Source organism: Melanerpes formicivorus, unplaced genomic scaffold, assembly GCF_026170545.1.
Source record: "Melanerpes formicivorus ecotype bairdi unplaced genomic scaffold, bMelFor1.0.p_v2 SCAF_26, whole genome shotgun sequence".
In the NCBI taxonomy this organism is placed as follows: domain Eukaryota; kingdom Metazoa; phylum Chordata; class Aves; order Piciformes; family Picidae; genus Melanerpes; species Melanerpes formicivorus.
Window position 1 is genome coordinate 9265099 of NW_027142378.1, and position 19930 is coordinate 9285028.

Genomic DNA, 19930 nt, shown 5'->3' on the forward strand with positions numbered 1-19930 from the left:
TTACATGGAAGAAGAAATCTCCTAGCTGACAGCTCTCTTCATGACACATGCAGTCAAGCACTTACCTGTTCTAGCTGAGTAGATGGTGATGAACAGAGATATTGTCTATCTTAGGTCACAAAGCATAACCTGGTAGAAAAATTCTGTCAATGTGCAAAATTCTGCCAATTTTGTACATTGACAAAAAAAAAAATCTTCTCTCTGTTTCTCAAACTGCTGGGCAAAAAGTAAGGAAAATCCACTTTTAAAGTGGTTGTGAAGATGAAAGAGTGTGATTGTGCTCAGACACTTTGGGGATTGCTTTAATTAGTATAAGTAATTAAAAAAAACCAACAACTCAGTGATAGAGTGGTTCTTTATAAAGGAGCAGGAAATTTGCAATTAACCTGTGGATTTTATTGCACTAGATCAATGGAGGTTTTGTTTGTATGGATCTCAAGCAGGCAGGGATTTGCCATCCCTGACCATAGAAGGTTTCTCGTTCCATATTCATTTATGATGCATCAAATTGGAACTTAGGAAACATCAAATGGGAACCTGGAAAAGAACAGCCTGGTAACAAACAGTGCAGCTCTGGGTAAATTCAGCAGTTGCATTCTGGGAATTTTTGCCAAATGTTTATCTTTAGAAACAGCTTTAAAAAAATGCCCAAGGCTATCAACAGTGCTGGGCTTAGCGTTAGAGAGGGATACAGACACAAGCAAACTGACTTCAGTTCACTGAACAGGAGGAGAAAAAAATCCACGTTGAAACTTTGATCTCCACAGCAGTGCACCGAGCTTCCTTTTCTGTATTGTATGGGAATTTATAAATAAGTCTCATTATTGACTAGGGGAAGTTGGTGCAATTCTCCAAGCAATGGGTCTTGAGATAAGAGCTTTGGCTACTACATCTTCTGCTGGGCTGCCTTACCTTCCCATTTTTGCAGCACAACAGTTACATTACTCCAGCAGTAAAGCCCTTGGAACAGTCAGTTTTCTGAAGGCTTGTGGAAAACAAAGGCTGTTCCCAAGTATTTGTAAGACATGCCAGAGGCATGTGCATTAAAGAATTGTAAATGTTTAAACAGAAGGTTATTTTAGTTCAGGAGAAAGACAAAAACTTTATTACTTTGAGATACAAAGTGGGGTGCAGGGCGGGGGGAAAGGGCCACTCTGGCCTCCCAGGCATCCCCTGACTCACAAGTAGTTTCACAGGCGGCTTCCAGATTCTGAACCAGTATCCTCTAGGCTTCAGAAAGAGGTTACACAGCAGAGGGTGACTTCAGCTGACACTGCAGCCATATGGAATCTCTGCAGGGGGGTAGGGACAGAACATACCTTCCTCTGCTTCCTGTGTGACAGCTTACACTGGATGAAGGGAGAAGCTTGGCTTTAATCCCCAGATATGGTGCGTTAACAGTATTTACATCCCTAAACTGTGAAGGCACTTTGGTACCTGGGGACAAAAAAAAAAGCAAACAAATCCATGGTAAACACAGACCAGAATCCAAAGTAACAACCCAAGCAAGTACACATGCATGCATGTGTGTGTGTATACACATATACACACTGGAACGGGCTCCCCTGGGTGGTGGTTGAATCCATGGAATCATGCAACTGTTGGGGTTGGAAGAGACCTTTGAGATCATCACATCCAACTGCTCACCTAGAGCTCACAATCCCACCACTACTGCTAAGCCACTAATGTTAAATCACATCCCTAAGCACCATATCCACCTCCAGTGATGGGGGCTCCACCACCTCCCTGAGCAGCCTGATTCTATGATTGCATATCTATGCATACATGTAAACAGTGGACACAAATATTAGCTCTCCAGTCTTACTTTTGCAGCCAGCTTATGGGTTTTTTTCCTGTGGCTGGCAGTGTGCACTACTCCCTGCAGGAGCTGAAACTAATATTTCAGAGGCTTTGTAACACAAGCTGAGGAGAACCACATGCTGCTGGACCAGAGCAAACAAGCAGTGCAGCTGCTGGTGCTCAGCCAGGCAGGGATCAGTGGCTAGGCTGCAGACTGAGCCAGGCCAGCAGGAAGTGAGGTCCTCCATCAAGGTGGAATACGACACCCACAACCAGATTCAAAAATGTATTGAAAATTCATTTTAATGGGTTTTATTGATTTTGTAATTATTATTTTTTAAAAAAAGGAAATCACTGTAATTCTAGTGGGAATATGTAAGGAGAGTAAGTTGGGTAAATTTATATATGTTTCTTTTAGTTCTAACTGTGGCATGTAAGCTTTATAGTCTGAATGGGAAATTTGAGCTTGTTCTAGTTAGAAATGTATGCTGAATGGCTTGATTATATTCAGTTTGTATAGTAAGGAGACACACAGCAGTGTAAAATACACTTTTCTTCCAACATTGCTATCATAGATAGTATAAATACATTTAGAATGAATGGAAAATATATGTGACCAGTGAAAGAAAACTAATGATTCCTTTAGAGACTAAAGCATATATAAACCCCCCTATATCTATATAGATATAGAGAGAGATATATCACAGGATGGTAGGGATTGGAAGGGACCTTCAGAGATCATCAGGTCCAACCTCCTGGCCAAAGCAGAATCACCTAGGGCAGGCCACACAGGAACACTCCTAGGTGGGTTTGAAAGTCTCCAGAGAAGGAGACTCCACAACCTCTCAGGGCAGCCTGTTCCAGTGCTCAGTCACCCTCACAGCAAAGAAGTTTCTCCTCATACTGAGGTGGAACTTCCTGTGTTCTAGCTTATACAAAAAATATATATATAAAAAAATACAACTATCTAAAAATCTAGGAGCACTGGAACAGCTTGTCCAGAGAGCTTGTGGAGTATCGTTCTCTGGAGACTTTCAAAACCCACCTAGAAGTGTCCCTGTGTGCCCTGCGCTTGGTCATCCCACTCTGTGAGGGGGGGTTGGAGCTGGTGATCTCTAGAGGTCTCTTCTAACCCCTACCATTCTGTGATTCTGTGATTTATATATTTGTAACAAATATTTCTGTCTGTAATGCATAGAATAGATGAAAAACTTTTTAACAGACACCAAAGATACTATTTTATTTAACAGGATGCTCATATCCAGTCTCTTGTATGTACTGGTACTCCTATCCTCACTACTTATTCTATTAAAAACAATCTACAGGTAAATGTAATTACTGAGAAATGCAGGCCCACACCAGGAGTGATAAGTGAAGCAATCATCTTGATGCATCTAGTAGAAAATGAGTTCACATACCTTGTCCTTAGGAGCTGGTGTTGCTGCTTATCTACTCTCAATGAAATTGACTTCTTCTCTGCTCAAACCTGTTCAACTAGTAGTTTGGTTAAAAAAAAAAACAACACAACAGTAATTTAAAAGGTAATTATCTCTTTGAAGTTCAACAGTTATATTTCTCCTAAGATGTTAATATATATACATGCACTTAATTTTCCCACTGTGCTTTGTAAAGATGGAGGGTTTAAACAGATGCTGGCAAGAAACAAAGAGCAAAAGGGAAGATTCATACAGATGTGACATTCTTTCTTTAGAAAGGATTTCTAAAAGAGCAACCTAGCAAAGTATACATTTTTATAAGCATTGGAGCAGACCTTCAATATGTGTGTGGTCCTTCTTAGGCATTGTTTGCTGCTCAACCTTTTAAATGCCTGTTACAAAAGAATACCCACATAAAGTCAGTTTCATTAAAGTAATTTCAGTAAATGAATCAGAACCCTTCAGGGCAGAATTTGCATATGGAAGTCTACGCCTCTCTGGTTTCCACAAATCTCTCTTGCTTTCCTCCCTACCCTTCAAAATCTGTTCATCTGTACTCTGGCTGCCACTTTATGTGTGGACCATTCACAACACAACAACAAATGCATCTCCAGATTCTTGGTTAAGTGGTGAGCTGCTGCAACAGAAGAGCTGAAAGGCAGAGCTAATGTGATGAGTTTCACTAAGCCAGTACCCTGAGACAAAGAAGCAGCAAAGCTAGTTACAAACTTCAGAGTCTTTTTGTCTCTGCCTTTCTCCCTTGTTTTTCTAGTTCTGTCGTTTGCCAGGCAGGATGAGCTGAGCCCAAAACTTGAGTTATGGGAAGCAGAGGCAGACTTCTCATTTAATTAAAGGAGAAAGGATAATTAAGATGGTTTCTAGCCTAAACTGTACTCATATCTGGATTTGTAATTAATTCTGGCACTGGGCAGACTGCCAATTTTCAGACCTTTCTTCTGTGCTAAATTTTAAACGTGGAATTGCCCCTGATCTTACTGCAATAGTCCTGTCATGGGTACCTACCTCCACAGTCTTCAAGTTTCAGATAGCAGTAGCAGGCATCCCCAAGCAATAAGCAGGTCAGCATTCTGCATTGAGTGACTCAGTTCAAAAAACAAACAAAAAAGCATTTCTGTTATGACCAATTCCTGCACAATGTTTATTTATTCAGCGCACAAAAGGAAGCTGTGCTTTGTTCTCAGAGAGAGCTCACATTGCTGTTGCCACAGGCATCGCTACATTGGCTTAGAGTCCTGGTAGGGCAGCTGGGGTGGGGACTCACAAATATTTTTCCCAGCCTGTGCAAAGCTGGCCAGTCCCAGGGAGATCTGACAAGGTTTTTAAGGCAGAATTAGACTGCTGTGCACGTACGCATCTAGCGGTTTTATGAGCAGTAGGTGGCTGGACACTGGTTTAAGATTCATCATTGTTCTGGATTGCCTGCAAGTCTAGGGATGTGATTGGCTCCCTCTGCTCAGCACTGGTGAGGCTACACCTCAAGTACTGTTTTCAGTTCTGGGTTACCCTTAGTACAAGGACACTGAGGTGCCCGAGCATCTCCAAAAAGCAACTAAGCTGATGAAGTACCTTAAACACAAGTCCTGTGAGGAACAGCTGAGGGAGTTGGAGTTGTTTAGTCTTCAGAAGGGGGGGGGGAAACCTTATCACCTCTACAGCTTCCTCAAAGAAGGCTGAAGCCAGGTGGAAGTTAGTAACTTCTCACATGCAGCAAGTGGCAGGCAAGGGAAAATGGCCTCAAGTTGCAGCAGGGGAAGTTTAGTTTGGATATTAGGAAAAATTTCTTCCCAGAAAGGGTTATCAGGCATTGGAGTCCTCATCCCTAGAGGTATTTAAAAGGTGTGTGGATGTGATGCTGAGAGACATGGTTTAGTGCTAGTAGCTAAGCAGTAGTGGTGGGATTGTGAGCTCTAGGTGAGTGGTTGGACTTGATCTCAAAGGTCTCTTCCAACTTCAACAGTTCCATGACTCTATGATTCTTTGTGGCGTTAAATACAAAAAAAACCCTAAAGACAGAAGTACCTGACACTGAACTGCATGTAAGTGCTTCCTCCCTGCCTGGTAGCACAGTCTCCCTGCCAGTGCAAGCCATCATTTTGCTGCCCAGAAAAGCACCTCAGCGATAACCTGACCTGGAACCACCCTCCTGCACACAAAACCAAAGACGCTTCCTGCTCCTACGTGCTTGTGTTTATGCCAAGAGGCAGCATGACTCACTGTATTTACTCTTAAAAAGTGCTTTCTCTTCAAAATAACTCCAGCTGACCTGGTCTGGATGGATCTCTCTGATGCAATGGCCGTAGCTGCAGGGGTGTGCAAGCCCACATGCTGGAAGATTCACAGATCATAGTATTGAGTAAAACCAAGCTGTGCTGGCTTTATGTTCCCTTTGTTTCTCTAAGACGAAGCTGCTGCTATGTAGCTCACAGGTTATTATTGCTGTGAGACATCAGCCTTACTTACACACACACTCATGAGAGCACACAGCACGTGACAGGACCTCACAGAGCAAAGGGAACTGAATCTGGGTAACACACCGCAGTCTGAAACATACCAAATTTGCGTCTTCCTCTCTGCTGTGTGTAAAAACATTAGAGGGGAGCACATTCCCCCCAGTTAGGAGCTTTGTGGACATTGTGATGGCCTTCTGGTGAAGCTGTGGCAGTGCAGGGCAGCTGGCTGCAGAATGATCGTGGAATCATAGAACTGTTGAGGTTGGAAGAGACCTTTGAGATCATCAAGTCCAACCACTCACCTAGAGCTCACAGTCCCACCACTATTGATAAGTTACTACTGCTAAACCATGTCCCTAAGCACCAAATCCACATCTTTTAAATACCTCCAGGGATGGTGACTCCACCACCTTTCTGGGCAGCCTGTTCCAATGCCTGGTAACCCTTTCTGTCAAGAAATTGTTCCTAATATCCAACCTGAACCTCCTCGGCAGAACTTGAGGCCATTTGCTCTTACCCTGTCATTAGTTGGATGTGAGAAGAGACTGACCCCCACCAAGCTCCAGCCTCCTTTGAGGTAGTTGTGGAGGGTGATGAGGTCTCCTCTCAGCCTCCTCTTCTGAAAAGTAGTGATTTCCTGGACTAGCTGAATTTAGGCTCTATGGAGGTACAGCAACTGCCCCATGTTTGCCTGCCAGTTTGACACTGAGACACCATGTGAGCTTTCACCTGAGAGAGGGAGGAGAAGAGGGAGAAGACTAGGTGAAGTTGCAGAGCAGCCACTGATGGCCAAAAGAGCCAGGCTGAAGCAGGTAGGCTCTAGGTAAGGCAAGACAGAAATCAGATTATCACTGTGTCCTCAAGCCTTGCTTCAAAGCTGGTGTTTCAAAGCATTTTCAGCTTTGAAGGAGAGATTACTTCTTTTCTGTGCAATAAACCAGAATCACCTGAGAAAAAAATACATATTTTTAATAGTCCTGGTGGCTCAGATAGACTTGGAGTAGGGTGAGAAGGCCAAAATGTTCCTATTCGGGGTATCCAGAAACACCTTACAACACTCAAACCACTAAAGCTAGTTTGTACACAGCTGTGAAATCAAGCTTGCTTGCAGTGCCACCTTCTCCCTGCAACCCCTAGTTTGAAAGTTAGACTTTAATTAGATTTTAAAAATTAGACTTAGAAAAATTAGATTTAGAAAATTAGACTTAGAGAAAGTAGATTTGGCTTAGACTTCAGAAAAGTCTAATCTGTAAGTGCACAAAATCTGGGGAGGTGTCTCGTGTGGCTTCGAAAGAAAGCCTTAGGGAAAGGCCTGTCTGTAAATGCTTTTGTACCTACATATCAACGTTTGAGTGAATAAACTACATAGGTCACCCAAAGCTTAAATGATGCCAATGCTGCTGCTGCTCCAGCATTCATTAGAAACTGACTTTTGCTTTCAAGTTCAAGATGATTTTCTCTTCCGGCTCACAGCTGCCAACTGCTTTGCGAGCCTTCTCAAGCGCTGCACGTTTCCTTTGCTGGGAGAGGGGAATTTCCGCTTTTCAGAGTACCCAGACCCTCCCTGCACCCCCTTCTATCCCCTGGCTGCTGTACAGAGCCTCTCAGAAGACCCAAAAAAAATGCAGAATGCTGACTTGTTTGGCCTCTTTGTGTTGATTGAATCGCTTTGCTCATTAACTGTGCGTGTCTAAACCTTCCTTCCCTTGCCGAAGCCCTTAACACTAGCACTTAAATGCAAAACAGAGCCCAGCTTCTGGTTTGCTTCCCTCCTTACTCTCCACTCCTGAATAAATCAGCACCATTGACTTCCACTGACTCTCTCTTGCAAAATGAGACCCTTGCTCATCTTTAGAGACTTCTGGATCCTTAGCCTGTGTCTTTTACCTTATTTTTGTTAGCACAGTAGATCTGACACGTGCACCCCACTGTGCTGCTCTGGCTTTGCAATGCTGATTTTCATGTGCATACAAATAGACATGATGTCACAGCTCTCAAAGGGCCAGGGAGGAACTGAGTCATACACCAGAGAGAAGTCTTCTTTACTTCAATAGTTAATTGTATACTAGAGAGAAGTCTTTTTTAACTCAGTAGTTAAGAAACAGTGCTAAGCAAAGCAGCTATGACAGGCTTATAAACATAGAATCATAGGATCACAGAATGGTAGGGGTAGGAAGGGATCTCTGGAGATCACTGAGTCCACCCCCACTGCTAAAGCAGCATCATCTAGGGCAGTTCACACTGAAATGCATCCAGGAAGGTCTTGAAAAATCTCCAGCAAAGGAGACTTCACAACCTCTCTGTTTAGCATGTTCCAGTGCTGCATCACCCTCACACTAAGGAAGTTTTTACTCATGTTAAGGTGGAACTTTCTGTGTTCCAGTTTGTATCCATTGCTCCTTGTCCTATCACAGGACACCACTGAAAAGAGCCTGGCCCCTTCTTGACACCCACCCTTCAGACATTTGTAAATGTTAGTAAGATCTCTTTTCACTCTTCCCCAGACTGAACAGCCCCAGGTCTCTCAGCTTCTCCTCATCAGAGAGATGTTCCAGTCCCTTAATCACTCTCACAGCCCTCTGTTGGACACTCTCTAGTATATTCCTGTCCCTCTTGAACTGGGGAGCCCAGAACTGGTCACAATACTCCACGTGTGAGAAGCTGTGTTTATAAAGATGTAAGAAATTTCTAAGTGCAAATCTGTATAACTCTGTGGGCTCTGTATTGCTCTGTATAAGCAACAACGTGGAAGTAATGTAGAATGAATAACTATAGAGTTATGCACAATTACATCATTTATAATTAGGGCATTTGTAATATTCCCCCCCTCATTTTTACCCATGTGTAATGCAAACACTTCAGAAATTTTATAAGAAGAATTTCACTTGGGAAGTGCTTTTTCTTGAAATCTAGACAGCACAGTTACAGTCTAGTTTGTGGCTTCAGCATGTTCAACGTGTAAAAAGTGCTGCCTCTGAGCAAGCATTTCCTGAAGCAATGTGTCTGGGGCCTATTGTTGTGCTCCTCAGACAGGAAAAGTATTGTGCTGCTGGCATCCTCAGCAGCTGGGCCAGCAGGCACAGTTAGCAGATACAGCCTTCAGCAAACCTCCCAAGGCTGCTGCAGAGTAGCCTGCTTGAGAACGTGCCCCAGTGCAAATGTAAAACAAAACATGAAGAGGAAGAGAGAAAAAGAGGGAGAGGGAGAGGAAGGAATGGCAAGGAAAGGCAATGGAAAGCAATGGGAAAAGAAAAAAAATAAAAGACAAAGAAGAGAGAGGAGAGAAGAGGAAAAGAGAGGAAAGAAGAGGAAAAGGAAAGAAGAAGAAAAGAGAGGAAAGAGGAGAAAAAAGAGAAGAAAAAAGAAAAGAAGAAAGAAGAAAAGAGAAAAATAAACGGGCAAAGGAAAGAAAATAAAAAAAAAGGAAAGAAAGGAAATAAAAGAGAAATAAAAGAAGATAAAAAAGAAAAGAGAAAAAAAAAAAAGAGAGAGAAAAAGAAGAATGAAATTTTAAAATTTCATGACATCTCTACACATTTCTTCCCACCTCTCTGTATCCCACTTCAAAGTACCCAGACTTGCCTTACCTCTCCAGTACTGCAAAGGAGCAGAGGCGAGCTTTGATCTTGCACTCTGGGTGGGTGTAGCTCCATATGAGGAGGAAAACAAGCCTCAGCTGTTTCTGCTGACTAAATGTCATGCTCAGGGTGTAAGTGCCTGGTTGCGTGGCACAGCGGGGGGGGGCATCAGGAGGCAAAAACCAGCACTGTGCCGTTCCCAGAGCAGCATTGCTGATGTGACACCACAAATGTACAGACTTGTTTCCAATCTAAAGTATCAAGGGGCTGGGATTTGGCACAATCTGTTTGGGGCCTGGGCACCCTGCAAGTTCCCCAGCCGGGAAGGGGTTGGTCTCTTCTCCCAGGCAACCAGCACCAGAACAAGGGGACACAGTCTCAAGCTGCGCCAGGGAAGGTTTAGACTCGAGGTGAGGAGAAAGTTCTTCACCCAGCGAGTTATTAGTCATTGGAACAGGCTGCCCAGGGAGGTGGTTGAGTCATCGTCCCTGGAGGCGTTCAAGAGGAGATTGAACGTGGCACTTGGTGCCATGGTCTAGTCATGGGGTCTGTGTTGATAGGTTGGACTCGATGATCCTCGAGGTCCTTTCCAACCTAAGTTATACTGTGATCCTGTAAAGTTAGAAGAGTTTTGGGGTTGTTTTTCAAATCCATCCTGTTTCCTCTCAGTAGAAACACGTTTCACAGATGTTCTCTAAGAAACCAATGACACCAAGATCATGGTGAGCTGGCTCTGATCTTCGCCTTATGGTCTTGGGGGCTGGTTTACTGCAGGATGGAGGGAGAGAAAAAAGGTTGAGGCAGTGAGGAGAAACTCTGCAGTGAATGATAAGTGTTTTGCACAAAGTACAGCTAATCACAGCTATAGGACCCTTACAGTCTAGTCTGTACTGTCTAATCTAGGATTATTTCCACTCTGGTATATATGATAAGAGAACAAAATAATTTTAAGATACTAGAGTTAAAATGAATGAAAACACAAATCATTAAGGGAGAGTCTTTTTTTAGTAACAAGAATAAGACCTTCACCTAAATGGGTGGAAGATGGAGTTCTTGTCATGCTGGCAAGAAGGATGGGAGCATGTAGCTGTGGGCTACCCCATGCCTTGGTGGTGTTACTAGAACTTCCTGTCCCTTAGGAATACACATTTCAATTGCTGTAGTTTATGCATGATTTTTACTGAGCTAGGTACCAACAGCCCCCTCGCCTGTCTGCTTCCTGTGCTTACACTGAAGTCCTGCCTTGGTGAATGTCGCTTTGTGGACATTAGCTGCTACAGGCTGAGGGCTTATTTTAGAGACAAACAGTTCATACAGTGTTCACAGCATAAAAGAAAATAGCATTCAGAAATTATCCTGGTTTCTTCCCATTCCTTTCTTCAGAGTTGCTCCTCTCAACTGTTCTCTTTTTTCTTTGTCAGTTTAAGCCTTCTGAGAGGTAATGGATGATGCACAGCACTTGTACTATATGTGTGCCCACATCAAGTTGCACTAGGGGAGGTTTAAGTTGGATATTAGAAGAAACTTCTCCACTGAAAGGGTTCTGGAATAGGCTTCCCAGGAAGGTGGTTGAATCTCCATCCCTGGAGGTGTTTAAAAGATACAGAGATGTGGTGCTGAGGGACATGTTTTAGCACCAGCCGTGGTAGAGTTAGCTAGACAGTGGTTGGTCTTGGTGGTCTTCAAAGGTCTTTTCTAACCAAAACAATTCTATGATCATCATGCTCCTTCTCAAAAGGATGTCAGGAAGCAAGCAGTGACCACCAAGTCACTGTTTTCAGCCTAATCAAACTTGAGGACTCTGCAGGATCAGGTTGTTATGGGGCTTTCACTGAACCGAAGGCATCAGTCTGTAAGCCTGAACACTCCCAGAGAGGGGGCATCCACAACTTCCCTGGGCAACCTGTTCCAGTGACTCAAGCACCCTCACTGGATAGAATGTCTTCCTAATATCCAATCCAAATCTCACTTGGTGCAGCATTTCCTCTCATCCTGTCACTTTATTAGAATTAGAATAAACCAAACCAGGTTGGAAGAGACCTTCAAGATCATCGTGTCCAACCCATCAACCAATCCAACCCTCCCAAACAGCTAACCCATGGCACCAAGCACCCCATCAAGTCTCCTTCTGAACACCTTCAATGACGGTGACTCCACCACCTCCCCGGGCAACCCATTCCAATGGGCAATCACTCTTTCTGTATAGAACTTCTTCCTAACATCCAACCTGAACCTCCCCTGGCGCAGCCTGAGACTGTGTCCTCTTGTTCTGGTACTGGCTGCCTGGGAGAAGAGACCATCATCCGCCTGTCTACAACCTCCCTTCAGATAGTTGTAGAGAGTGATAAGGTCACCCCTGAGTCTCCTCTTCTCCAGGCTGAGCAACCCCAGCTCCCTCAGCCTCTCCTCATAGGGCTTGTGTTCCAAACCCCTCACCAACTTTGTTGCTCTTCTCTGGACTCGTTCCAGCAAGTCAACATCCTTCCTAAACTGTTAGGGAGAAGAGACCCACCTCACTACAGCCTCCTTTCATGTAGTTGTAATAAGGTCTACATCACAGAGCAGTCTGAGACAGCAGCCACCAAGGCATAGACCAGGATACCCTCCACACACTGAGGTCTTGATGCACCCCTGAGCTCAATTCCAAAACCAAATATCTGCAAGTGCCCCCCTCTAGGAAAGCAGGGTTGTGAATCAGTGAGATGAGTACAGAGAGAATTGGAAAGAACCTGGAGGCTGGGGTTTGTGCAGTCTTCCCCAGCATGTGGCTGTGACCTTGTGCTGGCCTACTTTAGATGTCATTCTTGGGCTTATGCCCTGCTTACCTAAGTAAAACCAGGTCTGACTTACTAAGTGTTGGCCTTAAACAGGCTGTGCAAAAGAGATCTTGAGGTTAAGGTACATCACATCCTTGTCCTTTCTCCCTCCTCACCCTTGTTCATGGAAAATAACTCCACAGTGTAAAATCTTGATCTGATGCTTCTTCTGTGGTCTCTTCCTTCGCCATTTTATGACCTGTACCTGATGCTGCTTAGAGCAGCTCTTGGAGCAGCTGCCTTGACGCTGCTCCAGGAGCAGCAATTACATTTGCTGTGCCACAGCATTAGTGTGTTAACTACCCTTCTACAACATGAGATTAATAAACTGAAATGCAAAATTTCTCTACCATTTAACAAGAAGAAGTTCAAGCTGTGGGAATACATGGTCTCAGGTTTTATCTGTGAGTTCAGCATCATGACATGTACTATTTGCATATAGGTTAATTCACATATGAAGCTACTGAGCTGCACCAAAGAGATTGATTTATGTGCTTGCTGGATTCACCATCAGCTCCCAGACAATGCAGAAAGCTGGGAAGGCTGCTTTAGGCAGTAAATCAGAGGAACTAATTGGATGCACTTTTTCGTCAGGAAACAGCATCCAGTTCTGAGCACTGCACTTGGAACAAGCATCTGAATTTTAATCTGGAGAGAGTTCATAAGCCCACCAACCCTGGGGACCTCCAGGGAGCAGATCTCATCAGAAGCTGCTAATGACACACAAATCAAAAGCCACAGTATAACTGCACAAGAATACACTTTTTGTGAAAGCCCAGGAGACTCCAAGGGCCCTAACAGAGTAAACTGTTGTGAACCTGATGCCAAACCCCCAGCCACCATCAAGGCCCCTATGAAGCTCTGACCTACATTGCTCTCACCAGCTTTTCCCCAGCTTCAAACATGCTCTGCAGAAGTGAGCACACAACAGTGACAGCCAGCACAGCATCATTAGCAGGTCTGGCAGCCCACAGAGAACTAATTAGTTGCATTATGCAGCAGTGACAGGCTCAGAAAGTGGCCCATAATCAAATGAATGTATAGATAAGAACAATAAGAGCATACAGTATCTCAAGGAAGATAACAAGTGGGTTATTGAAGTATGCTTTGAGGAGAAGAAAGAGCAACTCAGATAGGAGGGAATCCAAACTGGCATCTCTCTTGATTCAAGGTCAGTCTCGGCTATAATCTATACACTCACAGCTGAGTCCAATTCAGGCTACAAACAGACACCCACACACAGCACACCACTTCATGTATGGAACTGAGCTAGATCCCTTCAGACTTCACCTTCAGTAGAAATATTTTGGAATCTAAAATTGTATAAAGTTCCAACAAATTTCAGAAGTGAATTTTTCCTTAGGCCACTATTGTGTTGCTAGGGAAAAGCTGCAGAAACCCTCCTGACTAAACTGACTGGTAGAATGATGATTTAAGTCCTGACTATTGACATTTGTGCTTTATAAGAGATTTTTGCAGCATTCACAGTCTGTGGAAAATGGAAATTTTTCCCATACTAGAAGTCACACATGAAAGAGATGGAAGAGAGTAGATTTAGCCTGGCTATGTACAAGAAAGCTGGGGAGGGACTTTTTAGGGTGTCAGGTAATGATAGGACTAGGGAGAATGGAAAAAATAGAAATGGTTAGCTTCAGATTGGATGTTAGGAAGAAGTTCTTCCCCATGAGGGTGGTGAGACACTGGAACAGGTTGTCCAGGGAGGTGGTGGAAGCCTCATCCTTGGAGGTTTTTAAGGGCAGGCTGAATGTGGCTGTGAGCAACCTGCTGTAGTGTGAGGTGTCCCTGCCCATGGCAGGGGGAAGTTGGAACTAGATGATCCTTGAGGTCCCTTCTAACCCTGACAATTCTGTGATTCTGTGACTTTACTACTCCAAGCAGAAGAGGTAGTGAACAGGGAACCTGCGGTTGGAGTTCAGTGAGAGTTCACATACAAAAACTGTTCTAAGTTGCCAGGTGGAGGCAGACAGGCTGTGGAGCCAAGCCCTTAGCAGAAGGAAATGAATTTGGTGGGGTTGGTGAGGCTGTGCCAAGCAGCCGCCCACACTCCGAACGTGGTGCAAATGTTTGCAGCAGCATTTCTGACTTCATTCAGCTCTTGCACATCCTCAGGACAGGCTGGTGGCATTTGAAAGATGGGTAGGAAATGGCATGGGGGATGGTTTGGGGTTTGTTTTTTGGTTTGGTTTGTTTTTTTGGTTCTTTGGGCAAATGAAAGCATTTCGCAGCACACATCTGCTGGCCATCCAGCAGCGTAGTTTCTGTGCCTCAGATGGTTTCCTGCAAGCTGCCACAAGCTACTAATTTCTCTGCCTTCATGCTGAGGTGTTCACCATGCAGCACAATTTTTGTTATATACAAATGCAGTTTCAGTAAACTGCCAGGAATCAGCCACCCAGACAGCATGGAAAGAGTTTAAAACAATATAGTGGATCATTTAGGTTGGCATTAAGCTCCTTTATGCCTTCCTTTTCTTACTCTGTCCCAAAACAGACCCCGCTGTAAAATCACACACAGAATTGCAGGGGCTGGAAGGGACCTCAAGAGATCATCCAGTCCATCCCCAAAACACAATACACTGTTACCAGAGCATCAGTCCTACTGAGTTGTCTCAATAAAAATCTCAGACACTATTTAGGATCAAATTCCATTCTATTGAAACAGTCCCAGTTGTGCTGGGGTTCTGCTGTTGCAGCTCTGAAATGTGACAGAAAAGTCAGTTTCATTTATATAGAGCCAAGATCATAGGATCGTAGAAGGTAGATTCTGAGGCATCAGCCAAAAGGAATGCAACTCTATAGAGTCATAGAATTGTTTTGGCTGGAAATGACCTCTAAGACCATCAAGTCAAATTACCAACCTAAGACCACCGTACTCATTAAACTATGTCCCGAAGTGCCCTGCCTACACATTACTTGAACACCTCCAGAGATGGTGTCTCCACCTCCTCCCTGGGCAGCCTGTTCCAATGCCTGACCACTCCTGCAGGAAAGAAATTTTTCCTAATATCCAATCTAAACCTCCCCTGGTGCAATTTGAGGCCATTTCCTCTCATCCTATCACTTGTTACTTGGGAGAAGAGACATCTTCCACTAGACCACGTTTCTCAAGGCCCTGTCCAACCTGGCCTTGAACACCTCCAGGGAGGTGAGCATCCACAACTTGCCTGGGCAACCTGTTACAGTTTCTCACCACCCTCACTGTAGAGAGCTTTTTTGTGACATCCAGTCTAAATCTCCTCTCTTCCTATCACTACAAGCCCTTGTAAAGCATCTCTGCCAGGCTTTCTTGTAGCCCTCTCCAGGTACTGGAAGGCTGCTCTAAGGTCTCCCCAGAACCTTCTCTTCTCTGGGCTGAAGAGACCCAACTCTTGCAGCCTGTTCCCATTGGGGAGGTACTTCAGCCCTCTGATCATCTTTGTGGTCCTCCTCTGGACCTACTCCAGCAGTTCTATGTCTTTCATGTCCAGAACCAGTACTCCAGAGGTGGGGTCTCAGAGCAGAGCACAGGGGGAGAATCACCTCACTGGTCCTGCTGGTCACACTTCCTTTGATGCAGCCCAGGATGCAGCTGGCCTTCTGTGCTGCAAGCTCACATTGCCAGCTCACGCTGAGCTTTTTCATCAGCTGACACTCCCAAGTCCTCCTGAAGACTGCTCTCAAGCCATTCTCAGCCCAGCCTGTGTTTATGCTTGGCATTGTCCCAGTCTAGGTGAAGGACCTTGCACTTGACCTTGTTGAGCTTCATGAGGTTGGCATGGGCCCACTTCTCAATGGCCTGTTGGAATCTTGATGACCCTGTATCTTTTATGTTAGTGAGCCTTGGGGGGAAAAGAAAAGGGAGATTTGCTTGTTTAAATCACTGAATATCTAAAAAGTAACTTCTGCACAAGAGCTGAAGTGGTGAAATACAATTCCCCAAAGGTGCATGGCATCTGCTGGCTTTTCACAGCAACATTAATTCACAAGGGATTTGCATCACATCTGCTTTCTTTTCTACACATGAGCATCAATGACTTAAATAGGTCCAAGAGGATGCACATGTCTAGAGGAACACCAGGGCAACACACACACAGCTGATGATCTGCTCAGTGTTCTTCAGGCAGCACTTTTAGCTTGCATTACTCTTTCCTGAGCACATACTGCTTGCTTTGACAGCATCCCAGTGGAAAATACTGGAATTACCTGGCCTGACTAGGGAATCAGATTCACATGGCTCAGTCAATTTTTTCATCTGTGCCAGACCTCAAAAGAAAGGTGACTTCAGCAGGGCTGAGAAGTTCTAGGACTGACATTGATCCAGGGAAAGCAAATCCTTAAAATAAGTAAGTAAATAGAAATCAGTGAATTTATTCTACATTTTTTTAAAAGCAAACAATTAAGCTTGCAAAGTGGATCCCAGGGAAATTCCATCTGGAACAAACCCAAGCAATGGCTCAGACCAAGGTCAGCTATGAGGTCAAGTCTGCTCACTTAGGGCTTTAGAGCTCCTTGATATGGCACTTTAAATAAGTCCAAAAAAATTGCACTAATACCCAAATCTCCTGTCTGTTCTGACTGAAACCACTGCAGTTGGAAACTTTTCCAGCAGAGGCCACTACAAGAAAGTTGGGAGAAAATAGATAAGCCAGGATGTAGAATTTCTGTTCCTTGGTACATCTTTGTACCTACTGTGGGATAACTGCCCAGCTCATCATGGGCCAGGAATGCAAGTTAATTTAGTGCACTTCAGGACAAAAGCTGAGATGCTTACGGAATCACAGAATCAGCCAGGTTGGAAGAGACCTCCAAGATCATCAAGTCCAACTGATCACCCAACTTTAACTAATCAACTAGACAATGGCACTAAGTGCCTCATCCAGTCTCCTCTTAAACACCTCCAGGGACATCGACCCCACCACCTCCCTGGGCAGCCCATTCCAAGGGGCAATCTCTTGTTCTGTGAAGAACTGCTTCCTAAGATCAGGCCTAAACTTCCCCCTGCACAGCCTGAGACTGTGTCCTCCTGTTCTGGTGCTGGTTGCCTGGGAGAAGAGACCAACCCCCACCTGTCCACAACCTCCCTTCAGGTAGCTGTAGGCAGCAAGAAGGTCTCCCCTGAGCCTCCTCTTCTCCAGGCTAAACAACCCCAGCTCCCTCAGCCACTCCTCCCAGGGCTTGTGCTCCAGATCACTCACCCCCTTACAACCTAGAGATGTTTCTGTTATCTCTGGGAATGAATATGTGTGGAGCTGGTGTGCCAGGCAGCTGAAGGAGGGAGCCTTGTGAAGATAAGATGGCCCTGTTTCAGCTAAAACTAATGAGGCAAGGCTGAAATAACAAAACCAAACAGCTACAAAACAGATTTTGAAGGCTGTCATGCCTGAGTGAACACTGTTGCCTAATTAACAGCAAAATGATTATTAACGTTGACACCCCTCATGATGGTAATCAGCTAAACATACATGACTATGTTACTCAACTCTCCACTTGGTGATCTTGGTCTTGAAGCCACTAAATCAACTTGGCTTCCTGTGCCATGGCAATTTGGGAGGTTCTACCACACCTACACCAGCACCATTCTCCTCAGGGGACTGTGTTTGCTTGGGTTTAGGGTAGAAACAAGAGCACAGTAATACAGGGCAGGAAGGTGTTACTTGATGCAAGGGAAAAGGCTGGACATGGCAGATGCTGATCACTGTGTTTAACCCACAATGGCAGATGCTGGGGTCGACAACAAGGGTCATGAAAGAAACCTCAAGAAAACTAGTTACATTTGGAGCTTCTTGCCTGCAGTTTGTGCTGCCTGAATCCTCAGGGCCTTGCTGCTCATGCAGCCTGAAGCTTCTGAGCAACTTCCATAAGAAGAAATGGGCTTGAGTTTTGGTTAGGGGTTTTTGTTGTTATGTTTTCAAAGTTTCACCACAAACTATTAGTTCTTGATACAAGAAACATGGCCAGGCACAGGCACCACAGGCCAGCAACCAGCAGGCACGAGCAGCCATGTCTTGGGAAGATCAGGCCCCACCTCAGGTGGAATATTTTCTTGGTTAGATCTCAGTTTGGCTGTACTTAGACTTGTCAGAGAAGAAAAGAGCAGTGCTATTGTTAGTAAACTGCTTAGACATTTTGTGCCTGCCCTTAAAGAGGCTGTGGGGACACAGTGGAAGAACCCTTCTGCTTTTCTTGGCCTATGTTACCTATAGCTACTCAGTGATAGGAGAAGCCCAGCTGCAGAAGCATTCCTGCCTGCTGCCAATTAGGCAGCCTGGGAAGGCTGATAAGGCACAAAATGCTGTGCTGGGACTTGACAGTGGCGGCCTATGACTTATCCAAGGAGCAGTGCATCACAGCAGCAAGGCAGGCAGCACCACACCCTGACCTCTCACAGCTGCCTGAGGATCTTTATTGCTTTATATGAAAGCTCTGGTTACAAAGGTGTCACAAAGGACATGGGATGGAGGATCATGTACCATAAGCAAGCTGTGTGGTGCAGCAGACATGCTGGAGGGAAGGGAGGCCATCCAGAGGGACCTTGACAGGCTGGAGAGGTAGGCCCATGACAGCCTCATGAGGTTCAATGAGACCAAGTGCAAGGGGATTGGAACTAGATGATCCTTGAGATCCCTTCCAACCCTGACAATTCTATGATAAGAAAGGTTGAAGGACATAGAGATGGACCTTCAAATTGCAGAACAACAATATAGGTGTCGCTGTTTCTGGAGACAGTTGTGGTGGGCACAGGAAAGTGAGGAAACACATCTATAATGGGGAATAGAAACAAGGTAGACCTTTATACAAAAAACATGGTGTCCACACAGCTCCCCATGGAGCCCACTGGCTTCAGAAAGGTGGAGAGGGACTCAGGAGAAAAGTGCTTTCTCCTCAGAAGAGACAAGGAAGGTGCTAGGGTTTCTTAGAAAGGAATTGCTCTGCTTATGATGCCCTCTGGAAAGGAGATACATCCACAGAAGTCCACTCCTTGTTTAATGAGTCTGTCTTCCTTTATAGTCTCACCAATCTCAAGATGGATGATAGAAACCTATTTATGGTACCATCTAAACCACCAGGTGCAAGCAGTCAGGGAACTGCATGATCTTTAAGTCCCTTCCAACCCAAACCATTCTATGATGTCTGAGCACTGCTGCTGAGGTACTTCTCTCCATGGACAGAGTTGACTTTCAGGAAGATTGCAGAGGGCATCCGTTCTGCAGCAAGGTGCTGCTGATGCGGTAACTCCCCAACACCCACCACTGTGTATTAGCTCTAGTGTTAAGCCTAACAAATAGTATTTCCAGGCTCCTATCAGTGCCAACCCTAATAACTCCCCCAAGCCTTTTTGCCACACCAACATCAAACTCCACTGGCCATAGGATTGTACCACAGGTATGTCTCTATTCTGAACACACTGGCAGAATCCTGCAGCAGTTCTTACGAGGCAGTTTTCTGTTGGCTTAGATTAGCTGCATGCTTGTGGCATGTGAGCATCTTGCCTCACTTCAGGAAATAAAGTAACTCAAACCACAGAAGCAAGATTTCCTTCTCTCTTCTCTTTTCTCACAATGTTAACAGCAGGGTTTTGGGTCAGCAAATCACTCTTAGCTTAGAAATCCTGCCAAATGCCTTTTATTCTTTACTCACAACAAGCTATAGTTGCTAGAGTGTAGGCCTCTTGTAGAATGTGAAATTACCATGGCACAGATCACCCTACCTAAGCACATTGTCTTCCAGAGCAACGTAAGCAATTGAAACCACTTTGAGTTACCTTGTTGCACCCCTGATGCACAGATTCATTTTGGTTGGTAAAGACCTTTCAGGTCATCAAGTCCAACT

The 19930-nt window shown here is 44.7% G+C and overlaps 2 long non-coding RNA genes across 4 annotated transcripts in view; one reads left to right on the forward strand and one right to left on the reverse strand.

Annotated features, from left to right (window-relative positions):
- Window positions 1-19930, forward strand: part of LOC137448742 (uncharacterized) — a 31379-nt gene that overhangs the window by 7008 nt on the left and 4441 nt on the right. The gene's annotated exons all lie outside the window — the stretch shown is intronic.
- LOC137448847 (uncharacterized) lies at window positions 951-9438 on the reverse strand. Of its 2 annotated transcripts, XR_010989238.1 has the most exons (6): window positions 9295-9438; window positions 4260-4337; window positions 3572-3628; window positions 3219-3294; window positions 1320-1437; window positions 951-1230 (listed from the first exon to the last, which is right to left on the reverse strand). It is a non-coding gene; the product is annotated as an uncharacterized lncRNA (long non-coding RNA). The 2 variants fall into 2 exon arrangements; XR_010989237.1 differs by having other exon boundaries at window positions 951-1437.